Raw genomic sequence first — 25,093 nt, 5'->3', positions numbered from 1 at the left:
CACATAAACTGCTATTTTGCTAAAGGGGACATCACAGTTTGTCAAGTTGCCTTCTAACTATGTTTATGCCCACAGATTAACGCTCACATCAGCTTTGTTAGGAGAAGCTTCTCGCAGTGATCAGCAGTGACTTCAGAGACTGGGAACTAGTCAAAGTACAGAGAATAAATGACTTTTAATGACCTAGCCAGAAGTTGGACATCTACAACTCTCTAAGGCTTGGAGTACACCAGAGAAGATAGGGCAGAAAGAAGGTGAGAGCTGGATATGGCATGAGATGCTGACCTCCAGGAATACCATGGATTTTGAACTCTCAAGCTTAAGGCATCTGTACAAGCTCTGCAAAAGACAGGGCCTGTCAGTTGACACCTGATAGACGAGAGAGGCCATGCAGGGCACCGCATCCAACCCTAAGGATTTATCAGTAGGTGAGAGGAGAGGGAAAGACAGCATTCTTTAGTCGTGTAGCCACTAGTTAGGTACACATGCTCCTGTAAATAGTATAACAAAATACACACACACACACACACACACACGAGGGGCTAGTAGCAAGAAGAGGAAGAGGAATAGCCAGCATGGGTAGAGCACAAATAAGGGTAAGCAAGAGATGATTATGATCAAAATACATTATATATGTGTGTGTGTGTGTGTGTATGTATATGAAAAATATAATGAAACATATTTTGTATAAGACACTAATAAAATATTTAAAATGGGGGGCTTGCCCTCAAAGGTTTAGGAAGATAAGCCCGACTGAGTGAATGACACTGAAGTATAGTGCTAGAGAATGGAGAGCTATAGGAGGAGTTACATCATTACACAGCAAAAGCCTGTAGAGTCTGCATGATCTGCATACAATTCACAAACAAGGCTTACCTATCCATCAGGCAGGCTGAGGGTCTGACCTGTGACGACCAGCCAGCCCCAGGGTTAACAGTGGCTCACCTGCTTGGAGGGTGGGGAAATAAGAACACACGTATTTTCCTCCAATAGACTCTTTCTGAGTGATGCCTCTCCTTTACCCTCCAGAGAGCTGGCCACCATGCACAACAGGGCATGTACTCCACTGGAAAGCTGGCTCGCCCTCACCCAACATGACAGCACACTGCTCTAGGAAGGCCCTGTCATGCAGCGCTGTACGCCCACAGCCAGAGAGAGCCAGCTTCCAAACCATGATTCATTCCCCAGTGATCTGGGATGCCCAGCTCTTGACACACAGCACTGCTTATTGAATGTAAAGACGGATGGACTGGCAGATAGATGGATGGGTGAGTGGGTGGATGGATTGACGGACGGATGGAGTTATAGATGACAATGGCAGCTACTATCACCAGGCATGCCTACCCAACAGGCTCTTTATATATGTTCCCATTTACTCTATAGCAGCTATCATCTGAAAAAGTATTCTTTTTTTTTTTTTTTTTTTTTTTTTTTGGTTTTTCGAGACAGGGTTTCTCTGTATAGCCCTGGCTGTCCTGGAACTCACTTTGTAGACCAGGCTGGCCTCGAACTCAGAAATCCACCTGCCTCTGCCTCCCGAGTGCTGGGATTAAAGGCGTGCGCCACCACACCCGGCTCTGAAAAAGTATTCTTATCCCTATTTGATAGATAAGGACACTGAGACTTAGGAGGTCAAGAGGACCACATACAGGGCTAAAAAGATGGCTCAGAGGTTAAGAGCACTAACTGCTCTTCTAGATGTCCTGAGTTTAATTCCCAGCAATCACGTGGCGGTTCACAACCATCTGTAATGGGACCTGATGCCCTCTTCTGGTGTGTCTGAAGAGAGCAACAGTAGACTCATACACATAAAATAAATGTCTTTAAAAAAATAAAAAAAAGAGGACTATGCACACACACACACACACACACACACACACACACAAGAAAAACTAGAATTTGAACAAAGCTTTATTGGGCTACAGAGCTACAAATTCTGGGTATGAAGAGCCTGAACTTCAGACAAATTTTAGGTATAACAGCCTTGACCTATACAGTTCTAATTAGAAATGCCACCAGACTCCTCTCTGGATAAAAAGGTGTTGCCTCAGAATGGTGACGTATGCCACCACTTTTCAGAGTGCTAGGCTGTGTGTGTGTGTCCCATTTTTTGGTTCCCCCCTTTTGTTTTCCTACCTCTTGGTATCCAGCCTACGGCATCCTCACAAGTGTGGCCTCCAACCCAGCCAGGGTTCAGGGGAACTAAGAGAGGTGTCTGGGCAAACAGTTCTTCCTGCTGTCTGTTTGCAGCTTGGATGAAAGGTCAACAGCAAGCAGAGGTGGGAGAGCTTCTGTCCCACAGGTGCCAGCACAGGTCATGTGAGATATCACAGTGCAAACTGCACAGGCACAGAAACTGCAGAAGCTGGGGAGGGAGGGAGGGAGGGAGGGAGGGCAGCTAGACCAGAGTATAGGTGGATGACAGCATCAAGCTCGACATCCATCCACCACACCTCAGAGGTACCCAGGTCCCCCACAATGGTGTGTCCTCACCTCGGGGTTCTGATTTCATCTAAGTCATGGGGGTCACTGTGCCATCACAGAATAGCAGGCAATATAAGAAAAAGCTTTCCATGCCTGATTCCCTAGATGTGCAAACCAGTTGCATAGAGGATCCTCACTGGGGAAACTGAGGCACTGGACTAACTGCCATTTCCATGTTTAATCAGCTGGGTTTCAGGGAAGTTATGTATCCATCTAGCAAGGCAGCGGCTCTCACCTGGCCTGGGTAGATTGATGGGTTTCCTATCTTCCCACCCCACTTCTACAGGAACAAGTAGGCTTGCCTCCTTCCCTGAAGCCAATAGAACAGGGCTGCATTATTCACAGGAACTGGCTACGAAGGACAACTTGCCAGGCAGGGCTGTATCTTCCATCATTTTTTTCTGAGACTTAGGTTAGGCAAGACTATAGGCACTAGTGCTGTCTTATAAACCCTCTTTCCTGAACTCACTCACTCACTCTGGGACACAGGGCCTGACAGAAGGGCCCAAAGGGAATGGATGATCTTTATTTATAGCTCCACATTGCTAACTGGGTTTTTACAAAGACAATTCTCAGACCATTTATAGAGAGCTCGTCTTCCCTTGGAAGGCCATGTGGTGCCCAGAAATGGCAGTGCTGACTAGGTGTAATTATAGAGGTGGTGAATATGTCAACCATAGCCATGAGAACTTTCTCTCTGTCATCTAAGCATTTTATCAGTTCCCATACCAGCAGAAGGCAAGCCCGACTGCCAGCAGTCACGGAACACAGGAGGGTACTCTGAAAGGATGCCCACTGTTACACCCTTGGTCTTCCCGACAAAGTGCACCATGAATAAGAGGGTGCTGAGGGCAGAGGGAGCTCCTGTGCGGAGTACTGGGGCCTGCATGGGGTACCAGGGCCTGCATGGGGTACCAGGCCTTGTATGGGGTACCAGGGCCTGCATGGGGTACCAGGGCCTGCATGGGGTACCAGGGCCTGCATGGGGAGCCAGCTCTAGAACGTTGACTACCTGCTGACTTAGCAAATACCTAGAAGAAATGTCAGTGTCCAGGAAAACTGACCAAAACTGTGCTCTGTGGTTGTTTCTCCTTAATCTATGCAGACAATCGGGGTCTTGGTCAGCCCCTGAGATGATCTGTGAGTCCTCTGCTTCCCCAAGCAAATGGAGAGAGGTTCATGGTTTGGGGGGAAAGAAATAAGAGCCACAGGGCCTTGTCTTAGAGCGGATTGACCAGTGAAGAGCTGTGGGGACAGTGAGCCTGTGCTTGGGTTCACACTCTGCCAGGCAGAGTCTATATGGAGCAGAAAGTGACTTAGAAGTGAGCCGAGTGGTGTTGATATTACTGAATTAATCCCCAACCATGTTAATCTTAGGCGAGATGGAGGCTTGGCCCCCAAAACAGAGAGTCATGACTCCACTATGATGCCCCGAAAATAGCTCAATGCTCCTGTTCGCTGTCTTTGTTGTTGACTCTTTGGTCTTTGTTTATCCCTGTAATATATCTGGTCTCAAAAAAGGCAAGCCGAATTAATGTAGTTAGCTGCTCTTACCCTCTTCCTAAAGGGAACATATGAAGAAAGCACAAGCTCCCCTCCCCCCATCCTCAGCTTGCTCTGCTGAAGAAGAGGATGAATTCCCAGCACCATGGGCCTGATGATCTCATCTCTGCCTTCCCAGAAGGATGACGCACAGGTGTGCTTTTCTCTTTACATTTCTACTTCCCTCCTTGGGCAGAGACGGGGTACGTTTCAGTACAGCAGCCACCACACCCAAGGGTGCCCTTGACACCACTCACCAACCAATCCTTGATAAGACATTCCACCATTTCTAGCTCTCTTCTGTCCACCTGGGAAACAGGAAGATCACTCACTTGCCAAGATGGCCGTGGCAGTACACACCCGCAATCACCAATAACAGCTGACACTGTCCACACACTCGAGAGAGAATCAGGGAGGGGACATGTAGAAAAGAACCTAAATTCTCTTGTGAGAACTGCAAGGCATGGAAACTGGACAGTGAAGAAATGCTGGGGATGGCTAAGCTTCTCCAATAAACGGGGAAGGAAGCTGGGCCTAGAGGTACATCTTTCTACTGCCAACTACACTGTAGGCTGAGGCAGGGAAGGGTATGTTTGAGGCTAGCTTGGGCTGTAGAATGAATTATAAAGTCTTACTAGCCTGTCTAAAAGACACACAACCCAGGTATTTGATTTACAAGCTGTAAGCCTAGACTGGGCAGGTCTTAGAGCTATTTTAACTTCTATCCCAGCCATCTGTCCACTGTCACCTGCTGTTTCTCCTGGCCATGAGCTCGTGGTCCATATCCTCTCATGGCATCTCCCTCCTCCTTTTGTCTCCTCTCTTCTCCCTCGTGGTCCCTGTCTCAGACCCCAAGCCTGGAAACTGAAGCCTCACCTACCTCTCTTCTGCCCAGTTATAGGCTAACCAATCACGGATAACTTTGGAAGCACAGTATATACAACAAAAGCCAGTATATGTGAGGATCTGGTCATCTCGGAGCAACCAGATATTGGAGCACAGAATTTAGCATCTGAATACGAGCAGCATCAGACCAACCCACTACACTGGGCACCTTAGGGGACCCCATGAAAAAGTGGTGATGCAGCATAATGGTAGAACGGTACCCAGCACATGCAAGGCCTTAGGTTTCACTCCCTAGTGTAGCCTACGGAAGGAGGGAAAGAGAGGGAGAAAGGGGTGAACATCTCTGAAGGAAATGGTGTGAATGTCTTCCTCAGTGCCACAGGCCTCTGCACAGTTTTTTTTCCTACTAGGGAAATGACCGAAGTGTCCTTGATGTCCCTGGCCACTTGGTCAATTGGGAAAGCAGTCCCTCAGAGGCCATGTGCTCTTTATTTCTAAGTTCAATGACCAGGAGCCTGTGATGTCACACAACGCCCTCAGTTCCCTCCTACTGGCAAGACAGAGGGTGGCACAGGCATGTTCTACGCACAGTGCCAAATCCCCCGGCTGTCCACCTCAAGGAAGATGTATTCCTGCATTTCTAACTGATGTCTCAAGGAAATAATTAGATGTCACTACTTCAACATTACATTACAACTTCCCCACAGATCCGAGAGGAAGGGGAAATGAGTTACGACGAGCAAACCAAGCTAAATACAGTCCGTAATTGAAAAAGTGGCCAAGGAAATCAGGAGGGGAAAAGCAAGCAAGGCAGACCTAAACGGATTATCAATCATTTCCTTTTAGGGCAAGCTCTGCTGCAACTTAATCAATTGCTATTGCTTCTTGAATTCAATGAGAAAACTGATACAGTGGGGAGAAGGGGAAAGAAGCCGATAAACAGCGTTTATCATTACATTCTTGATGGATACTAGAGAATAAACCCCACTCAATTCTAGCCCAAGTCCAAGTTTATCAACATAAAAGAAATGTGTTAGTGTGAGCATTGAGGGCCAAGCGCAAGGCATGATCTTTCCCCATGTGGTCCTGACATACGGTATTCAGTAGTCATGACACAAAATGGCAGGTCTGAGACTGGGCAACCAGGGACTAACTCTGCTAGCTATAGGGGATGGGGGTATCCAGGTGGGGTTCAAGAAGGTGACTGTGTGACCTTGCCATCTCCAAAGAAGGAAGCACCTGTTGCCGTAGCAAGCTGGTGGGTCTGAATCACTCAGCCAGTCCATAAGTAATTACCAAGCACCTACTACATCCTGAGGGCTGGGATGGAAGACAGAACACGACTCCTGCCCTTCAGTTTTTACAGTACCAGGGGGTTCAGAGTGAACAAAGACAGCAGGGTTGCATGGTGGGAGGAGGGGCACAACCTTCAGGCTTTCAGGGGTTGGCCCAAGGAGAGGGAGGGAAAGATTCAAAATTGAGACATAGGCCGGAATTCAAGGGGCAACAGAAATACAGGCAGGTGAGGAGGCAGCAGGGAGGCCAAGCTGGGGTGCCCACAGACATCTCTGAGAGAGGGGGGAGCCTGGAGGCAGGCTTGAGGGCAGAGTAACCTCCACAAATGTGAGATGCCACAGGGTGAATCCTTAGGTGAGGCTGAACATGTTTCTTCCAGGAGACGGAGGTTAGGATGCTCTGGATAGCAAGCTCATCTCTACTTTAGGGGGACTGCTCTTCCATCCACTGCACACAGAACAAGCATGCACAGAAGCCTAAACCATCAGTGTTCAGAAACAGCAAAGGGAAACAGCATAAAGGGACATTCCCGAGAAGAGAATGACAATCACCTAGGCAGCAGGGACAGGACAGATCAGAGTCTACACAAGTTAGGAGCAAGAAGCCCAAACTTGGAGGCACCACAGACACACCTGGGTTCCCTTCCAGAAAGTCCCTTTAATCTCTTGATTGCTCCGCCTGGGAAACAGGCACATCTGGACTGACCAGGATCAGCACGTAGGTGACATGAGGCAGAACAGGGGGGACGTTCAGCCTGCTTGCCATACATGGGGTTGTTTTCCATCCTGGATGGAAGGCGGGTGCAGAACAGTCGATAGTACCTTGCAACACCAAGCAGGCAGGCAACAGAGCTTTCTCCAGTCCCAAGTTGAGTGTGTGCACACAGACTTATTGAGGAGGGGGAAGGTATCGCAGGATGCAGAGCTCCAGCCTCATCGGAGCAACCGGCAGCAGATGCTGTCGGCTCTTAGCAACAACGCTGCTTGCTGTACTTGATGGAGGGTGACTTTGCAAGCAACAAGGCTCTCTAGCAATGCTCTGTAAAACTATAAATTTACTTTGAAAGTACCAAGTCTAATTACCTCGCCAAGACTCTTTGCATTTTTAAGAACCGTTCCCCTACCCCCTCCTTAAACTCTTGATCACAAGGACCCTTGTTAGCAATACTTGGTGTAGGTCTTGTTTCGCCTGTTGCTGTGGCAACAAAGCAATGTTTACTAGCATTTCCAGGCTGGTACATCTTTATTAGCACCCGATCCCATGAGAAGCAGGAAGCAGTGCCGAGGTTTAAAGAGCATTAATCCCTTTAAGCTTTGCAAACCTCTCTAGTTAGGGAGCCCAGAAAGGGGGGAAATTGAGGTCTCTGCCATTTGCAGGGTCCTACTAGAATCGTTAAGCCTACATGAAGCACCAGATGGGGAAAAAAAAACTTTATCTCTCTGGAGCTTCACTTTCAATTTCTTCTTCTCTTGAAAGAGACAAACTTGTGGCTTGCCTTTGCTTCACAAGAAAAGTTTCCAATCCGTTCATCACAGAAGGGCCGCCGGCTCTTTCCTCTCGGCCTCTCTGGCTTTGCTGTTCTCACTAGATAAATGTAACTTTCAAAAGCAGTTATCTCTTGGCCAGGCGGAAGGGAAGCCACAAAGGCTGCTGGCTGGGCTGCCTGTGTACCCTCCTCTCCGGCCTCTGTGATGAGAACGGACAGATGATTGAGAGTGAAGATAGACTCTAGTGTACTTCAGGGGTCTTGGAGGTCGGGGGGGGGGTGGAGAGGAGGAGAGAGCAGAGGGGAGGAAGAGAGGGGAAGAGGGGGGAGAGCAAGAGTGAGACAGAGAGAAACACACACACACACACACACACAGAGACACACACACACACACACACACACACAGATCCAACCTCAAAAAATAGCTTAAGGCATTGCACCCATCTCTTTATCCTTTGGCAGTCTTGGAAGGGTTTTCAAAGTCAGCACCAGGGCCACAGTGGAAGTGGAGGGAGGAAACGGGTTCCCATTTCCCCTCCCACCAAATCTCATTCATCTTTCATTGCAGAAAATCAAAAGTCAGTTAGGGAATCCAGGAAGACCTGTGGCTGAGGGTTGAGAAAATTATGCAAGTAAAAGCCGATATACTAACATCCACTTCAGCTTCCCAAACAGCTTCCAAAGGGGCACTTTAGAGCTAGCAGAGACCTGGTTGTCCTCCAAGGTCCTGGGCTCAGAGTTCTCAGTCCAGTTCAATCACGGCTGCTTAGCTGAAGAGCGCAGCCATTAGAAGCTAGCCTTGTGTGTGTGTATGTGTGTGTGTGGGGGGGGGGGGGGGCGGGAGAGAGAGAGGTGAACTGACTCATGACAAAGCCTCCATTTGTAGTCATGTGATTTCTGATCCTACTCTTCAATAGACTAACTACCTTCCATTATTTCCAATGGGTCTACAAAATTGTTACAACAGTACAAAAAAAAATACCCCCCAAAACAGACAAACTACCTATAAATCACTGAGACCTCTTTACTATTTTGGGGGAGGGGGGATGAGTTAAGAGTTCTTTCAAAGACCAGTATCAGCCAGTCAAAAGGCAAGATACCCCAGTTCCAAATTTGGAACAGCTTGGTTCTCTTATACCAACAATCCTACAACCATGTGGTCTCTGAGATGTTTCCACAGATGTCCCAACTGGTTCCTAAAGCAATCTGATACCTCCGGTGCTTACAAATGAATAAAACAGGGCAATCAAACAAACCAAAGCTAGGAAAAATCAATGATCACAGAAAGAACAGGCAGTAGGTATCAACGAGTCAGGGCTGAGTAGCAGGGTGAGAAGTCAAAGGTCAGAGAGGCTAAAAACCAGTCACCCTTTGGTTGTAGAGAAACTTCAAAGAGCAGGTTTCTGTCTGAACATGAGGAAACTCACCTGACTGTCCAAGATGGGAAGCTGTTTTTGGAAATAGAATTTAGACTCCTATACTCAAGGAAGCCCCTCAGACTGGACCCTTCAGACAAAAGAGGCCAAACACTTCAGATGGGCGACTCCTGGCTTGTCACTTCCGGTCTGGATAGACCAGGGCAGCGAGGCAGTCTGGGTTAGGATGCAAATTCAGCTCCCGGGACCCTTGTAGAATGGACTTAGGAATTACAGGCCAGTGAACATGACTCTGAACTTAATTAAGCCGTGGTGACTCCCTATGAGCTGTGTGGGTTATTCTGTATCACAGACAATAAAAATCTCAAGGGCTGGTGGCTTGGTGAGGCTGGAAATATGTGCAGTGACATACAGTCGGTCATGTGCCTGGGTCCTGTGGAGCTAGGTCATAGGATGCTAGGTCTCTCTGTTGTAACATGAGGATGTCGGATGCTCTGGACAGTGAGGACGGGAGCCAGCACTTATGGAAGGTGAGATGCTGGCCTAGCCATGGTGACAGGGGCATGGTGAGACCTGGAGGAAACAGCTCCTGCCTGATCTTCTTTCTCTCAGGAGCATTTAGCATGGACATCTGTCCTGAGCCCTAGCTGGAGAGCCTATTGTTTCCAGCCTTGCATCTGCATCTTGTAAAGGTCTCCACCTTCGGAGCCCAGTGGAAATCCCTGACACTATCAGACATCTTGTTATTAACGTCATAGTCTTGTTCCTGAAAGCTATGTGGGAAGCATCAGTAGGGGCAAGGGAGGAAGGTAGAGATGCCCACATGTGTGTGAATACCTGGTGGGTGCATCAAGGGTCAAGACACTGAGCATCCGCCAGGGCTGCCGATGTCTCTCTACTCTTGGCTGAAAGTCGGCTTCCAACTCAGCAGTGGCCTCCCCTTAGGCTACCACCAATGTGCCCCCATCTACAGGCTCTCTACATCCCTCTATTCCCTCTTCCAGAGACTGCATGAGGCTCAGAGTACAGCCTACCAACATCTCCCATCAGCATGCAGTGTGATAGGAAGGGGAGCCCTTGCTTATTTGCTCAGCTTACAAGTTTTGGTTTAACTGGAGAATGTCACCTGAGCCAGGCGAGTGGTGCGTGGTTACAATCACTGCATTTAGAAGGCCAAGTCAAGAGGACTGCTGTAAGTTCAAGGCCAGCATGGGTTACATAATGAGATCTTGTGCGTGTGTATGTGGAAGAGAGACAAGAGACAGCAGAGAGAGACACAGAGTTGGGAAATGGGAACATAATGCCAAGGCTGAAGCAAGAGGATCGTAAGTTCCAGGCCCACCTAGGCAACTTAATGAGACACCACCCCACCTTAAAAATGAAATGATGGAAAAGAGCTAAGGCTCACTGGTACAACGCTTGCCTGCCATGCAGGAGGTCTCGAGTTTAATCCCTAGTGCAATACAGGGACAATGGGTATGGAGAGAAGGAGGAAAACAGAAAGGCAGAAATAAAGAGGAGAAGGAGACTTGACAGGAGGCAGAGGGCTGTGTGTGTGTGTGTGTGCGCGCGCGCGCACCTGTGTACTAGCCTTGCAAACTGCAGCCCTGTTCTGAACTCTCCAACAAGAACGAATCTGCTCTGTGTGGCTGCTCCTGCTGGGTGGAAAATTCTCACCAATGGCCAGCTAGGCTTCAGATTCAAGACAAAGAGGCAAGAAGGGTGGGAAGAAGGAGCAGAGAGTTCAGCTGGGTTTTGGCCCTCATTAAACTGTGTTTATAGTTACTTCAGGAAAAGGTAAAAAGAGCCACACGATTCAAAAAAAAAAAATTAAAGGAAGAAAACAAACCAGTTTCCTGCCCTGTGACCCCAAGAGACTTCAAACATGGCTTCTCTAGACTACATGAAAACACAAGTATGAGGGTCACAGGCATCCCCCCTGAAGCCCCACGTGGACCTGCTTTTCTCATACTAAGGACACCTGCACTTGTAGGGTTCTGAAGGTGGCTGTGACTTTACCCTCCCTAGGTTGCTGCTGTGCCCTTTGCCAGTCCCTGTCCCTTGCTGCCAGCCAGACACCCTATCCCACTCTGAGCTTAGTCCAGAGGCTCCACCTCTCAAGATACTCCAATCTGGGATTGGGAATTGGGGATCTGGGATTGTGAATTGGGGATCTGGGATTGGGGATTGGCTCCCAGTGCTGGTGAGATCTCTAGCTGGCTTAGCAGAGTTGTGTTTACCAAGTAAGGCCACTGATGGAATGGGACAGCAGGGGTGGCCTGTCTTCCCAGATGTGGCCCTGGCCAGGGAAGAAGACGCTGTCCCTCCTTGCTCAGGTGTCAAGGTTTCAAACACTGAGAAGCCAAAGCCAAGCTCTTCCTGAGTCTCCTCAGTTAGAGTTCCCGTCTACTTCAAGACCACTTTTAAATCCCTCCCTCCATTCTGTAGGGCCTCCTTGTCAGCTAACCTTAAGGCCAACTGTAGGGGACTGACTCCCCCAGGCACATAAGCCCATCATGGGGGTCCAGAAGTGACCGACCATCCAGCGGGATTGCTTGGCTCCTACTTAGTCTCCTGCTCACACTTAGCTAAGTGACCTAACTTCTCCGAGTATCAATCACCTTATCAAAAAAAAAAAAAAAAAAAAAAAAAGAAAGAATGGTAGACGGGGAATGTTAATTTCGGAATGTACCCAGTCTGTCTTTCTCTCTTTCTCCTGAAGATAAAGGCAGATGATTTTACAGGTGAGGAGGTGAGGCCAAAAGGAGGGCCAGGTGCTGCTCTAATGAAGCTACGCAGTGAGGACCAATCAGAAATGGAGGCAGAATTTGATTCCTTCTCCATAGACGCAATCAAGACCTAAACTGCCTACCCTGCAGTGGGCGCCGCTCGAGACAACCTATTTGTGGCAAAGCAGATGCCAGCTTCTTTTCTCAGACCAGAAACACCCCTAGGGTAGGAAGCAGGCACATGTAAACGGGCCAAGTCTCAGGCAGAGCCATGCGCAATTAGGCACTTAATATATGCTCTGTAACAGCTCTGTCTTTGACCAAGTCCAAAGCTGGGGGGGTCTCTGCGTGGGCACACACTTCCAGGGCTGGAGGGAATTATCTACCGTGAAGTCCAAACAGCATTTTAGTGGGAGATTATTTTCTTTTAAGCAACCGTAGGAAGTAGGAGAAATGAGGTGCACACACATGGATGCCTTCATGTCAACACGCTGCTCATTAGAGTGCCCTTCTTCCCCGGGGTTACACTGAAGAATCTTTTAGAAGGTCGGATGGCCATGAGATCCAGGAAACAGAGACCGTGACTTCCTGCTGAAGTGGAGTCTGAGAGCATTTTTCTCCCTGCCAGCCCCTCATGTTCCCCTCAACTTATTGGGCCCTGGTGTTTACAGCTCACTACACCACAAATCTTTATTTCCCGTCACCCACTGGCCCAAGCTGTCCCCACTCCCCATTTCTCCCAGACAAGTTAATAAGACGGAAGGCTCCCTAGAGGCCTGGAGCCGGCAAGCATTATCACTTGGAAGCGAGGCAGAAATCCTGACACACGGAAATGACTTCAAGCCTATTAATTACCCTTTCTTCTTTGGCAGATCTTTTGAAAGAAAGCTTGACAAATTGAAAGGAAGGCTAGGACCGCCTCTCCGCCCCAATTAGGCCCCTACTCCCACCCTGTAACACAAATCGGATTTCTGCTCTCTCTAAAAACAAAAACAAAAACCACCAATTTCTCACACTGGTACCTACCCCAGGTCTGCCCTCTGTGGTCCACATGAGCCCCTCTTTACAGTAAAGACCTTGAAGTTGGAGACCCCCGGAAGATGAAAGAAGACTGGTGTGGACAGGGCTTTGGTCTCCCCAGGACCTTTACTGCCTGTGGAGCCCTCTGAACACTTGGAGGAAGGATGAGACCAAGCACAATAATAGATATGCAGCCATGAGCCTTGGACTTGTTTTCTCTGCGACGGCGGTAACACTTCTGGGCTCTGGATGCAGTGCCCAGTGTCCAGTAATCCCCAGGACAAGCTGCAAAAGACATACCCAGGGAACTCTGGGAGCTAGAAGAAGTGAAGGGCTTGGGGAACCAAGTGGGCCCCACATTTCCCTGTTATACTGTTTTCTACACCGATAATGACTCCATTCCAAGTTTGCCTGAGATAGCCCCTTCTTTAGGTAAAACTGAGGGGCTTATTGTAATTCTCCAGAGACTTCTAGCATAGCCATCTATCTATGAAACACCACATGGATTCCATGGGCGTTTCAAGCAGAACAATAGATTTTCTTCTTTTTTTTTTTTTTTTTTTTTTTGGTTTTTCGAGACAGGGTTTCTCTGTGTAGTCCTGGCTGTCCTGGAACTCACTCTGTAGACCAGGCTGGCCTCGAACTCAGAAATCCGCCTGCCTCTGCCTCCCAAGTGCTGGGATTAAAGGCGTGCGCCACCACGCCCGGCGATTTTCTTCTTAAAATCTATTCCATCTACCAAATTTACCAATGACACCATCCCCGCAGTTGCCATGAGTCCATAGTCTGAGCAGTAATCCCCAATCTAGTCTACTGTAATATTTGGTATTGTCTCTGAATTTGGATTCTAGTCCCCCCCCCCCCCCCCGGCCTCTTTGGCCCTCCACTGAAGCCCAAGCCCCCACTGGAGCTCTGCAATGGTGGCCAACGGTCCTCCCTATATCCCATCATGCACCTGGACCTTCCTGTTCAGTTAGGGCCAGTGGTGCCATTTGAGAGCAGAGCCATAAACCTGGCCCAGTTCACCTTCTTTTCATGATCTAACCTGTCCCCTTCTCTCATGTTTACTGCTCTCATCTAAGCCCCTGGCTCTCTCTCTCTCTCCCTGTGCTAACAGTATGCCAAGTCCTCGCCAGTTCACCTCCTTTGGAATGCCTTTCCCATGATTCTCTGTCTCCCAACTCAAATGGCTCCTCCTCAAGGAGGCCACTCCCAAGCACCTCCACTCTCTCCGAGCGGAGCCGAGCCCTCACCTTGATCTGCCGCATCTTCTCCTCAGCACTTAGCAGTACCAGAAATGGTTTCTGTTTCCTCTTAGTGGCAGTAGAGGCTGAACCCAGGACCTTGTGCATGCTGGACAAGCAAGCACTCTTATCACTGAGTTACAGCCCCAACCCTTAAATTATGGGGTGCGCATCCCCTTTCCCCAGAGGACAGGAGCTCACAGCAGACTAGGACTTGATTGACCTTGTTCCTCATAGTTCTGCTAGGTACCAGTACAGTACCTGGACCATAGTATCTAGCACTCCCAAAGCGAGTGGCTGCCTATAACACAGCCAAGGCCATCAAACATAGGATGGATCCCTACAGCTGGAGCTGGGGTACTGTCCCAGGCTACTGTCAGCTGGGGGAGCCTAGAAGAGTACTGAGATGGGCCAGCACACACAGGCCCAGTTCCAGGAAAAACAAACAAACAAACAAACAAAACAGCAAAAGCAACATCAGACCCCCAACAACCCTTGGAGAACCCCTGGCTACTGTCCCAGAGAGCCTTGCAAGAGCATTTTGGACTTGTATCCCATGCCTGGTTTTGACAAAGGCAAGGGCCACCCACCAGGGCTCTATTTTCATGGTACATAGTCACCATATCTCATTTTAAACTCTAACAAAATCTTTAAGCCATTACCTCGGAAATCATCATTAAATCATTTGTTCTTTTTTATTAGCATCCCAGTAATTAAAGAGAATCATATTTCAGAAATCTTTAGCTGCACTTATCAAAACCCACCCTCCAACCAATCAATTAGTATTACAATAACCACGGTCCCTTGTTGCTGCCGCTATTAGCATTTTGATTGAATGTCTGCTGCAAAGTGACTGGTAACAGAAGATTGTGCTCGCAAAGTAACATTTCTTTATTCGTCACCATTGAACCTTGTCTGGTTGTCTCTAGTCTCCACTCAAAAAGAGACAAGACGGTTCCCAAAAGCAGTCATTTTAGTCATGGGTTCTATTTTCATGAGGTAGCTTTCATCGCTCTGGAATCGCCAGCTCCACACAGGGGCCTCCCATTGGCTGTGACCTCGGTTCTCAGGAGCTATACCCCAGCTGTCTCACACTGATGGGATGGTGGGGGTGATAAGGGTCCCTTCTGCTGCCTTTCTGTTCCCTACCCCCCATCACCATAGATACCAGGTCATCACAAATTGTCCCTTCAGGAGACTCAGATCTAATAATGTCTGTGCCAGAGCAGGCGCTGGCCACCATTACTGCCATGAAGACTGTCATTATACACCCGCTTCTCCAGCAGGCCTTGGAAACCTGACGTTCTAACATTCAGACTGAAGTCCTCCAATCGTCATAATAAAAAAGCGCCAGTCAGTATAGAGACGGGTTAACGAGGTCTATTATGAGAAGAAAATGGCTGTCTTCAAGTCACAGGAATTGACATGAATTCATTAAATCACTCTCTTAGAATGTAAGTAGCCTGCTATCCACCAGATAGCTCTCTGTACAGATGGCCCACACCCCATCATGGATACCCTCTATGGATGAGTAAGGATCACTTGGCGCACCGTGCAACCACACCAACTCTGTAACCTTTCAATATTCCCCTAGTCAGCCGCCATAGCTTTTTTGATGACAGGAGATAGGCTTTGAACAGGGTAAGGCACAAGAAGGGATGACTGTAGCTCTAAAAGACACATGTTCCAAATGATAAATATGGCAGCTGTCAAAATGCTTTGTACCCGTCAATCTCTCTGTCTGTCCATCCCATTCATCTATCTATCCATGTACCCACCCACTCACCTCTCCATCCACCCACCTCCCCAGCCAATCACCCACCCACGCATCCATCTACTTACCCATTCATCTACCAACCCACCCACCTATCCATCCATCCACCTGCCCACTCATCCGTCCATCCATTCTCCCAGCCACCCATCCATCTACCTACTCATCCACCCACCCACCCATCCATCTTCTCTGTCCAGTTCTACAGCAAAGTATCTGCACGATCTTCATCTCCGGTGTAAATGACCTTGGCCTAAGGAAACTCTTACTGATCCAAGATCTCCCTTCCTGGTCCCTGATACACTAGGCAACTTTACCGGGCATCACAAAGCTATACTAATACTAAGTTTTTAAAAAGGCTTCTGCAATCCAGGGGAGGAAAAGAAAAATAAAGAAGTGCTCTTAGCTTCCCCTGATTCCTTCCTCCAGCCCAGTCTCCTTCTCCTCCTCCTCCCCAGCTCCTGTCTCTACCTTGGCTGCCAGCCAAGGCTTTATAATAGTGTCAGGTAGCAATTTCATTTTTAAAATGCTCTTATCAAGGATTTAAGGTGAAAGATAAGAGCAGTACAGTAAATCTTCATAAAGGAGCGTAGTGTGAGGCTTAGTATTTTACAAATCAAAACAGTTAACAAAAACGAGGAGGCAGGAACAGGGAAACAGAGTGAATTTAAGCAGGGCTGAGGAGGGGAGAGGTGGGGCCGTGTTAAAGAGAAAGATCCTCTTCCAGATTTTCAAGCCCCCTTTGGTAATGGCCTTGGTGTATTTGCTAAGGACTGCGCGAAGAGCCCAATTTCCGTTTTAAAATAGGATGTATATCATCAAACCATTACACGCGCTTAACTGGGGGTTTTCGTCGAAGTCATCTGACCTGCAGCATGTGTTGCTAACATCACTGCTTCATTATTTATCAACTCAATTTCTTCATGGAATGACTAATAACCCTGGCCCAGCTGCTCTCCTCTTCCCGCCCCAGCTGCTGCCGCCCTGGCAGAGGCAAGAGTTACTAGCTACCTGCCATGCCTTACTATCCACTCGGCTAAAGAACCTGAGGGGGTGGGGGGAAACCAAACCAAGCCAGAAAATCAGAAAATAACAAAAAGCAAACTTTACCACCACCGCTGCCTCCACCACCATCACCACCACCACCACCACCACCACCAACAAAACCCAGCAGAGCGAACCTGGAAAATGCTTGTAGATGGAACAACTCTGTGGTAGCCACTACCCAGGGAAGGTTAGCTGGTTAGCTGGTTAGCTGAGCCACTAATGACCAGGCAAGAGGATCTAGGGGACTCTAAGGTCTACAGTCAAAGAATCATACATTTAAACTATGACGCACACAGAGCAGGGACTGGTTGGTTCACGCCTATCAAATCACTCAGCACTGGGGAAGTTGAGGCAGGAGACTAGGAGATCCAGGCAAGCCTGAGCTGTAAGAGACTCTTCCTTACAACAAGAAAATAAATGCAGGGAATGGCACTGCACACCTTTAACTATAGCACTTGGGAGGCAGAAGCAGGCAGATCTCTAGGAGTTGGAGGTTAGCCTGGTCTACACAGTGAGATTCCTGTCTCAAACACACAAACCAAAAATACAAAAGAGCCAAGGAGGTAGCTCATTTGGGAAAGTGTTGGCCTTGTGAGCTCAAGAACATCATTTTGATCCCTGGAATCTATGGGTAAAAAGCCTAGGATGGTGGCATGTGCTTGTGTTCCCAGTGCTGGAGAGGTAGAGACAGGACTCCTGGGGCTGGCTGGTCGGCCAAGCTAGCCTACTTGACAAGTCTAAGGGCAGTAAGAGACCCTGTCTTAAGAAAAGAAAGAGAAGGAAGAGGTTGATCTGAGGCACAATACTTGAGGTTATCCTCTGGCCTCCACATGAACCTACACACACACACACACACACACACACACACACACACACACACACACACACGGGTGACTTTTCTAATTTGATTCTTTATAGTATCTATCTATCTATCTATCTATCTATCTATCTATCTATATCTTTGTAGTATTCTTTACAGTTTTGACTGCAGTGTATTTTAACAAGGGTCACATAAAACTCAAAGGAGCCCCACCCTCCTTCCCTTTTACACAGCTTCATTGGTGTCAGCATACACCTCAAGCACCCTGCAGGAGTATCCCACTCCTCCACCCCCTACCCCCAAAGGAGCTGAAGCCCAAAAGAAGCAACAAAGCTTTGAAATCTTGAAAAATAAAATCATGACTGGGTGTTTATTCTAGCTCTTTCTAGGTGCTTGCCAATCTCCTTGGGACGTACCTGCAAATTCACAATAAATAAAAACATGCAATTAGATGATATCCTACTTGCCAACGAACAATTCAATTGTCCATTAAAACCCACAGTTCTAAAATTAGCATCAAAAGAAATTATTAGGGATTGTGGGTACACGTGTTTCTGTTGTAAAACAGATTAGCACCGTGGGCAAAATACAAAGCTTCTTTTGTAGATCGAACCCCACCCCCCTTTGAGAGGTAACGCAGAATGGGGGAGGGAGCAAATTAAACCATAATTTTCAGGCTACATTTTTTTTTTATTGTCAGTCAGAAAAATTGCCAGGTGTTTCCAGCATCATTTTTACATAAACATACTAGCTGAATCAGGAAATCTCTTTCCAGGGCAAATGAATCAACTTAATTAAAAGGAGACTTGAGATGCCAAGGCCAGAGTGATCTTAGGTCTATGAGGGCAGAACTTCTTACTTGGCCTGGCAGGGAAAGCGAAGAAGCATTCTGAGTTGAGCACAGATCTCTGACTAAAGCACATCTTCCTATGGGCCCACCAAGTAGACATGCAGACTGCAAGACTGAAGCATGCGTGCATGTGTGTGTGTGTGTGTGTGTGTGTGTGTGTGTGTGGCCTGTGTCAATGACTGGTGTCTTCCTCAGTCACCCCCGCTAGGCTGGCAGGCCAATAAGCTCTAGGGATTTTCCTGTCCCTGCCTCTCCATAACTGGGACTGAAGATGTACATGGCCACACCCAACTTCTTACTCGGGTGATGGAGGTCTTCCCGCAGGTCCTCCTGCTTGTAACCAACTAGTAGAGGGTGGACCTACTTCTCCCACCCTCTGGTTTAATTTTAAAAACTTATGAGACTCCTGTGACCTAGAACTTCTGTTCCTCTTGTCTCTACCTTCCCGATGCCAGCATTGGACATGAGCGGCTGTACCCAGTTGTGTGGTACTGGGATTGAACCCAGGGCTTTGTTTGTGCATGTTAGGAAAGCACTGTAGCAACGGAATTACATCTCTAGCCCCTGGGCAGAGTTTTTAAGTTAAACCAATACTTTTGGGCTCTTTCTTAAACTTGTAAGCAGCAGCCTTCTAGAGATGCTCAGGACACGCCTTGTACTTTTTTAACAATCAAGAACTTTTGGGTTGGAGAGATGGCTCAGCGGTCAAGAACACCGACTGCTCTTCCAGAGGTCCTGAGTTCAATTCCCAGAAACCACATGGTGGCTCACAACCATCTGTAATGGAATCTGATGCCCTCTTCTGGTGTATCTGAAGACAGCAACAGTGTACACATTCATAAAATAAATAATTCTTTAAAAAACAAACACACACAAAGAGTACTTAATAAAATTTTAAAAATTAAAAAAAAATAAAAGAACTTTCACCAGTCTGTTGCTTTCTTTAGGTATGAGAGCACTGGTCCAAAAACAGACTACAGGGTCCAGGATCTGCTATGATGAGTTGGGAAGCTATGAGTCTTTGGGGAGTGAACGAGCCAAGAAGGGATCCCAGCCCCGAATGTATGCAGGTATCACTTAGTAGCCCCGAGGCTCACTTCATTGTCTGACTGACCTAGGGTGGGACCCAGAAGTTTGGTGAGGCTTAGAAATTCTCCAGCGGACCCTAAGGTTGAAATCCCGATCTAGCTCTAACCTCTGGCTTCGCAACCACCATTCATCACGCACAGTGTCTAACAGCAAACTTGGGCTAACTTAGCTCAGTGCTGACATGCAGGCATCAAAGCCAGCCCTGGGGTCAAGCAGCTCTTGGGTTATTAGTAAAATATGAGTTGCAAGTCAAGGGACTTGAGAGAAAAGATGGACTCTGACGGAAACGCATCTATGTCCTCCTAAGGCAATGTTGCTGACGGGTACCCCTGATTCACTGTGGTTCCGGCTCCTACTCAGTGGGCCCACAGCAGCTGGGTGGGAGGTGGGAAGGAGCCCAGGGCTGGTGAGAGACACAGAACAGGGGTCATTCTTGCTTCTGTGCCTATTTTGGGCCCGAATGGATGATGTCACCGCCAGCGGCAGTGGAAAGCAGGGCCATGAATCATCAGGAACCAGCCCAGCCCTCTAAGATAATAAATTGATGTCAGCGCTACGCACGTCCGCTGCAGAGCTGGTTGGAGGGCTGGCTTTGCCTAGGGTGCTGGGCTATAGCCAGAGAAGGAGGTGCTCTCAATTATCTCCCGACACTAAGATGGGCAGCGAATGGAGGGAGACATTTCTCGTTTGCAGGGAGTGCTCAAAGACACACAACTCTCATCACTTTTAAATCCTGGCAGTTATTTTTGTACACTGCTGGGCTTGCTGGTCACACCTGAGGACTAACAGAACCCCATGTATGCTAGGGTGTCATTACCCATCACTGCCTTGCCCACCAGCTCCCTTATAACCAGAGATCTGTAAGTGTTGCCCTTCTGACCCACCACTGATGTAATTTAAAAGTTCACTCCAGGATTAGATCTGGCAAAGCCTTACTTGAATGGGTTTCTAGGACAGATAACACAGGCAGATCAAGAAGTCTTCATGATAAGCCTTGAAATATATGGTTCTTTTGCTGGTCCCACCCCACCACCCATAGTGGGGGAGGAGGTATCCTGGGGTGCCAAGGCAGAGTGCCATGCACACCAACTCCCCTGGTTCTTAACAATGCCCTGTTCTGTGCTTTAGCTTCCCAAGTAACCAAGTAGACAGAACAGGCCACCTGAGAAGGCCCCCATCTTGGTTGTTAAGAGTTGGGGATCCTGACTTCTCTTAACTGTGCTGGTCATTTCTTGATTTGTAAAGAAATGACTGAGCCCTGGGTGCCACTAAACTAAAAATTAAATCTCAGACTTTTTCAAGTGTTTTTTTTCTATATACACATTAAAACAACAACAACAACAACAACACCCTTTAACATTCCAATATCAAAGTGGAGGCCTTAGTTACCTGGGCTTGTGTTAGGTGTGTCTACGTCAGAATCGGGGAATGTGCTCTCAGTGACCGAAAAGGTCTCTTTTCCTAATTCCTTTCTTGTTTTTTTTTAAAATTTATTTAAAATATTAATATAATACAATATCATAAAATGATTTGGTTCATCTCTCCCTCCCTTCCTTTCCACAGAACTTTGTCTAGCCCAGGCTGGCCTCAAACTTTCTAGACAGCTGAGAATAACCTTGAACCTTTGACTTTCCTGGCTCTATCCCCAGCCCCAAGCACTAGGGTTGAAGGCACTGAGTCACCATGGCTCAGTGCTAAGAATGGAGCCAGGGCTTTCCATGTGCTAGACAAGCAGTCTGTATTAACAGATAGATACACCCCCACTACTATCTGTATTAACAGATACACCCCCACTTTCTCTAATGTCTCTGGCACATAATTTGATTGGGAAAGGCCATTGACAGGAGCAGTCAGAGGAAAGAATTACTCGTGGCCACCAGGACAGCAGGTCACTACAAGCAAGGCGACAGGACAGAATAGCAAGCTCTGCTTTGCCTTCGGTGTTATTTTCAGTGTTTCTCCAACAGCACCACAGATGGATGGACTGGCAGCTAGAAGTCGGACATCAAGGCACTGGGACACTGGCAGTGCTCTAAGGGAAGCCATGCTCTAGATGTCTCCATGCTCCTTGGCTTGCAGCTGTTGGCTCCACTGTAGAAAACTCCACAGTCCATACGAGGGTCAGACAGCAAGCTGCAGCCTTCACTTCCCAAGCAGTGGCCCTAACAGAATTCTTCTAATAACCAAATAACACTAGTGGTACTGGAGAGATAGCTCAATAAAGAGTACTTGCTGCACTTGAAGGGGACCCGTATTTGGCTCTCAGCATTCATATTTGGTGGCTCAAAATAGCCTGCAACCAACACCCTCTTCTGGCTTTTACAGGCAACAAAACTCATGTGTGCATTCCCATACACAAATGTACAGGGACACACAGACACACCTCTCACCAATTAACAGTGGGATGAGTGTGAAGCTAACATTTGCAAGCAGTCTTTTGGGTATGAAATGCTTGACACAGATGATACATAAGCCTCAAAGCCAGGAGTTAGCCTCAACAACCCCTTTAACAGATGAGAAAATAGAGGCCCAGGAAAAAGACAATAATGTGTCCGCAGTCATACAACTTGATGTTCAAATCGATGGTTACAAGTTGAACCTCTAAGTGTGTCACCTACCAAAGTGCTCACCTCTTTCTCACAGAAGCCTGGACCCACTGCCAGTTTCATTATGTCGGTATTTCCTAGACTCTGTAGCACTAAGCAAAGACAACAGAGAGGATGAGCCTGTATCTGATGGCTGTGCTAGGTCCTCATGCTGCCTAACCTTCCTGGAGGAGGAGGAGGAGGAGGAGGAGGAGGGTCTAAATTTCTCCTTTACTTACAAGGCACTCTGGAATGTAGGGCCTCCCTGTTTTGGCCTCTCCTCTAATCTTGGGTGAAATGAAGCAAACAGGCTTCTTTTCAGGCCAGGACCAGGCCAGCCATACTAATAATAACCTGTTGTCTGGGAAGAGTAGCAGCTACTAAGAAAACCCCTCCACTCAGCCCTGTTTATGGAACAGCCAAGATAGAGGCAGCTCAGTGCAGTAGAGTAGATAAAGTCTAGTTGCACCAGAGTGTCTTGGAGTGGCCAAGGCAGAAGCCACCATCCCTCCCTCTGCTGAGTTTGTATTCACCCCCAGTGTCATTAACTGGCTATTTCCTAGACTCTGCATCTCTAAACAAGGACACCAGGGATGAGCCTCTATCTGACAGCTGTCCCAGGTCCTCCTGCGGTGTGTACAAACCAAGTAATTGCGATCGACTTCCAAAATATTTATGCAGACATAAGGACAGGTAGAAGAGACAGTACTGAGGGTGCTGAGCAGGGTAAAGTTTCTTTGTTGAAAATTCTTTTTCATGTTGATAGCTGTACTGAAGTGGAGTTTAAAAGCAAACGTCTGACTAGGTAATGAATGTACATCATGCATAAATTCAAAAGCGAGAATACAATTAAAAACTGTCCCTCTACTTCTAGATATCTGGTCATTTAATCCCGTTTCTCAGAGGCAGGATGAGTTTTGGTGTACATACATGTGCGTCCGTGAGAACATGTATATGCATGCATGAAGCATGTGGGCCAAATGATGTAACCCTTGGGCTAACCCAGTATCATCATGTTATCTGACAGATAAGGAAACTGTGTCTTACAGAGGTAACTCACACAGCTGTGCTACCGAGCGACCAAACCAACTCTATGGCCCGAGGGCCAGGAGCTTATCTTAACCACTAAGGCATTCCAGGAAAAGTCTACACTCTAGAAATATGTTGTATGCAAAGGAAAAAAAAAATTAAACATTGGGGTCTCCCTAATTCAAATATAGATCTTTGTATTCGTAAAGAAAGACAACCCAAGCTCTTGTGGGGAGAAAAGTGCTGATTCCTGAGCACTCCCCACTTGCAGTGGGCACTCGGTTCTCCCAGCTAGGAACTCTCAGAGCAGGTAACCACCTCACAAGCAAGGCAAGCCCGGGCGCATGGATTGATTGCCTCTTCAGGAGCCATGTGGCTGCCCCCAAGCTTGGGCTGCTTAAAGAGTCTGTGTTTGTTGTGGTACAGGTGAGCCGGTACCCCTGGCATCCCTGCCCTTGAACACCCAACAGCAGCTCAGGCGCAGAGCTGTACAATTGGCAGTGGTGGGGTGGAGGGATGCTCTCCTGGGAACCTCTGAGTTCACAGAGGAGTAACTTCCCCTGGCTTTCTGTGACCTGTGGCCCGGCCCTCCACTGCCTCCAGAAGTGCACAGGGGTGCCAAGTGAGGAGGCCCTTTTAATCAAGTCACCAACCCCAGGGCTCCATTCTCTGGGGCCTCTGCACTCTGCCCTCCCTTGCTCTTCGCAGTCTCGGTCTCTGTGGGAACAGAAGCCAACAAAAGGCTCATTCTGATGCTCTACAAAAACCCACTTCTGGGTCAATGAAGTTCTGACCCCACACCCACTCCGTCTCTGCTTCTTCCCCGCCCCAGCCAGGGGAGGCAGGAAGGTCTATGAGCTCACAGCCCTTTTGGTGCCAGGGCTTTTGTGCCCAGGGCAGAACTTGATGATTTTTGCCTTGGGAGAAAGAAAACACAGCTCCCCCAGGAAGCCAACTACCCCTGACTTTGCAGGCCCCCCTAGCCCTGGAACTACCCCCCCCCAGCCCCTGTCCCTGCCACTGCCCCGTTGCTAGGGAGTGGACAGTTCTGTCCTCCAGTCTGCAGAGCAAAGCAGGTGAACAGAAATCAAGTGACTGTGTTGATTAATATCTCAAGAGACAGCGCCGGAATGGTCGCTTCCGGAATTGAGTTACCTCGGGGAAGGGGGGGAAAAAAGGAAAAAAAATATTCCAGTGTGCTCCTTGCTTTCCTGTCAGAAATAAAATTAAGGTCTCGGATCGATGTTGCCAGGGCTGGGGACATCTACTGGAATCTTTAATGGCTTCTTCTACATGTTCAAATTCACATTCCCTTTCAACCCTGCCCTTTTAATTGGTTATTTGCGAGGTCATGTTTGCACCAATTTCTCGGGAAGGCTAATGGTGTTTATTTAATGAGAAAATAAAATGTGCAGACAGCTCCGAGGCTGGTATTAAACGAGGGATCTGGGTAGGGGGTTGTGGCTCGTTGCTATGCCCTCACTGCTTCAAGGGTATATGGGCCCGAGGGTTAAACATCTGCTCAGGGTACAGAGGCTTATGGGTCCCTCAGGGTGGGTACAGTAAGGGTATCAAGCATACGGTTCCCTTCTTCACCCTCAGGGTAAGGACAGGCTCGGCTGGACGCTCAGAACCTTGGGTTCGGGGCAGGCTGGGGAGTGGGAGTTCATTCGCTGCTTCTGCTGAACTCAGAGGTTCTCCCACTCCAACTAAACTGTGCCCAGGTTCAAGCCTGTATGTAGCTCTTCTCACAGAGTAGCTTTAAGTACCCAAAGCCATCAACTAAGGCTTTCACAAGCCAGACCTGGCCCGCAAGACCTCTTCTGTACAAGTTAGACCACAAAGGGACACTCAGGAACACCAAAATACTATTTCATTT

General features: G+C 48.0%; 1 protein-coding gene and 1 pseudogene across 7 annotated transcripts in view; both read right to left on the bottom strand.

Moving 5' to 3' along the window:
- The window catches only part of LOC110306206 (large ribosomal subunit protein eL33 pseudogene), a 30,477-nt pseudogene extending 16,346 nt beyond the window's left edge, over nt 1-14,131 (bottom strand).
- Msi2 (musashi RNA binding protein 2) overlaps nt 1-25,093 on the bottom strand; it is a 380,976-nt gene that overhangs the window by 109,253 nt on the left and 246,630 nt on the right. The window lies entirely within an intron of this gene.

Source organism: Mus caroli, unplaced genomic scaffold, assembly GCF_978045245.1.
Source record: "Mus caroli unplaced genomic scaffold, Mus_caroli_1 scaffold_13, whole genome shotgun sequence".
Taxonomy (NCBI): domain Eukaryota; kingdom Metazoa; phylum Chordata; class Mammalia; order Rodentia; family Muridae; genus Mus; species Mus caroli.
Note: the sequence above shows the minus strand (reverse complement) of the source record. Positions and strands in the feature narration are given on the sequence as shown.